We start from the raw sequence: 3,225 nt of genomic DNA on the forward strand, positions 1-3,225 counted from the left end.
TCATTTGGCCTCTTGTTCCTCTCTTGACTTCAGCACTTAGTTGCTTTTTAAGTGAAGGTTGCACTAGAACACTTGACCATTGATTTTTTTTTAAAATACCTTTTAGCCTAAATCATATAGTTCTTGTGGGAGATGCTTTGTGGGCATCAGGAACCTTTGACTCAAAAGAAACTAAAGAAGATGAAGAGCAACCAAGCTTCTCTTGTATGACAATTATGAATGTTGAAGTGTTACACAAAACGAAGTGTGTATCGTGATGATGGCAACAGTTTTTGTAAATCTGATAACCTGTGCAGCACAGTGCAACAGTGGTTTGCACATCTGCCTCACATTTCTGAGGTCTCGGTTTGAAACTGCTCTGGCTATTTTGTTGGAGGTGCATGTGCGACTTCTGTCTTTGCTTGCGCAACTTTTCTTTGGCTACCTCCCACATCCCCTAAATGTGTGTACTGGGTTCATGATTGAAAACTAGGCCATATTTTAATCTGGTCTACGTCTATTCCTGTCCTGTTAATGTTTGTTTCATTAATTTAATAAATATCCCATCGATTTCCAATTATTTTGTTGCATTTGATTTGTTCATTTTTAAAGTCTAATTTGATAAGTGGTTGGTTGAGATAGTGTAAAAGAAAGTGCAATTAGAAAGAAGCCATTTTCAGAATACATTTAATTTTACATTTAATTTAACATTTTACAATTTACATTTAAGGTTCCAAACTTTTTCGATTGAAGTAGTCGTGGCAGCTATTTTTATTTATTTTTAAGTGTACATACACATTTGACAGTCTTTTTTTTTTTCTTCTAAATCCCTCATCTACTGTACGAATGACCTGGTCCATTTGTCTGTTCTAAAAATCAAACGTTTGCCCTCTTGACCCTGCCTCTCACCTCAAGTCACCTGGGCTGAGCTCCGGCTCCCGCGCAACCCCAACGAGGACAAGTGTCATAGAAAATGAATGCATAAGAACCAAAAGAGACGTGACGAGAAGCATATGTTTGGCGTTAGAGAAAGGGTCACCAACGTGGTCCACGCGGGCAGCAGGTTGCCAGAGGACCACATGAGTTGCCTGCGGGTCTCTTCTGTAACTCACCAGTGATGGGGCATTGTGATTTCCTAGGAAGGCTGTAGGACACTTTCAGAGATTTATAGAAATAAAGTGTTGCATATTGATATTCACGTGCCTCGTTAAATCGTTGATGGTCGTTCACTCGAGAAATTATTACCATGTGATCGGTGTAGATGAATATAACAAATTATTAGCAACAAATTGAAGGTGATGTGCATGAATCTGGTAGCCCCGTGCATGAATAAATACTCAAGAAGTTGCTCTCAATTTGAAAAAGGTTTGGTGAGCCATGCCGGGGAGCGTATTTATAACTTGGTCCTCATCTCCTTCTGCCATCTTGTAATGGTTAACTTACCCCTTCAAACCAGTCGGGCTCTTGTTTTGACCTACAATATAACAAGACTATTTATTAGATTGTAAGATGTTGTAAAACTTGAGTGTTAACAAGAAACATGAACTCATCTTTGACATTCTGATTTCATATTTGGGTTTTGTTCACACAGTTGGGCTAATTTTCTATTTTTTAGATTGATTGTATGAATGTGATTTTGAATTTTGAAGTGGTATGACAAATAGCATTTATTGATGTTTTATATCTCATTTTGATTGTGTCTCAAAGTTTGATTGGCTTTAGAATGTGTTTGTGTGTGTGTCTGTGAGTGCGCGCGTGCGTGTTTCTCTTGAAGGTCGCAGCAGTTTGATAATGTTTCGGCACGTCTTCCTTCCTTCCTGTGTTTGAGTGGGGTCATAAATGACCCCCAACTCCCCCGACAAAAAAAAAAAAAAAAGCCATTTCCACTCACCAGCTGCTTAAAGAAATCGTAAGTTTTGCGAGAAGCATTCCTCCTGGACATAAAGAACCACCACAAACACACAAAGAGTGTCAACATGTCTTCATGCTGAATGAATGATGACGTGTGTTTGCATGTGTCAACTTTAACTCCACCATTATGACCTTTGTTTTGTATGCACACAATACGCCATCCAGCCGCTAATGAAATTAACTGATTGTTGTCATTGATGACTGTGACTTTATATCAGAGGTTGGAAAGTTTTGGCTCGCAGGCCACATTCTGCTTGCTGTTATTTAATACAGAACAAATTTACATTTTTAAGAGTCATGTAATAGTTGATGTCTTGCTTTTTAAACAATTTAATTGCACCGTTTTCCATAATTAATAATTTTTTCTTCTATATTCTGGCAAGCTTGCAACAGAAATTTGCTTGCTCTACATGATGTTTTTATCTTCATGAAAAAACAAATGATGTGGTCAACCGCTGCCGGATTCATTTTGTTTGCTCGTTAGTAGCAAATACCGACGAACCTCCTCCATAGGGTTAAACTATGCCAGGGTTAAATTGTCACCGTCATCAAACCGTTTATTCTCTCTGCAGGCAAAGTTTTTTCATTCCTGGGCTAAATGTACGGCTTGGTCGTGGCTTTCCGCCATTTGCGGCCTGCAGGAAATTGAAAGGGAAAGTTAATATTAACACCTAAAAACAATAAAGCACTCAATCTTAACTTCATTGACAAAGACGGAAAATGCCAAGGCGATTTGCATCACAAACGCACATGCCGCATCTCATTTTGTTAAATTGTTGCAAATGTCAGACAAATGTAAAAAGAAGTAACTGGCGCATGGTGAAAAGTCAAAGTAATAAATGAAACAAACGCTTTTTTAAGTCAAAATTGGAGATGGACAATTTCTCTGTGAGGGGACGTCACACATAATTCTTTTAACATTCTTATCTAAAACTCACAATATTGGTGTAAAAAGTGCATCCATCCATTTCTTCTAGCGATTGTCCTGATTTAGTGCGTGCGTGTGTTTTGTTGCCAGCCAATCGCAGAGCACACGGGAGGTGAATCTTTTCACAAAACAAAGCCACCTTCGAATTAGCGACCACATTTTGTTGAGGTTTTGTCGTCATCACATCTTCCTTCCTTAGTAGCCCACGTTGTCGTGTGACTTTTACGATGTGTACATGTGATTTCATAAAGCTCCACAAATAGGCGCACCGGGTGTGACACGACACACATGTTCATTTTTGTCTTTCTATTTGAACAGTCTGAATGTCCAGCATACGTATTTTAACACAAAAAATGTCTTTGGATTGCTGTTGAATTTCGTTATTCACACTGAAAAAAAATTAATAA

Source organism: Idiotropiscis lumnitzeri, chromosome 3 (assembly GCF_059441095.1).
Source record: "Idiotropiscis lumnitzeri isolate Australia: NSW breed Sydney's pygmy pipehorse chromosome 3, RoL_Ilum_1.0, whole genome shotgun sequence".
NCBI classification, from domain to species: Eukaryota; Metazoa; Chordata; class Actinopteri; order Syngnathiformes; family Syngnathidae; genus Idiotropiscis; species Idiotropiscis lumnitzeri.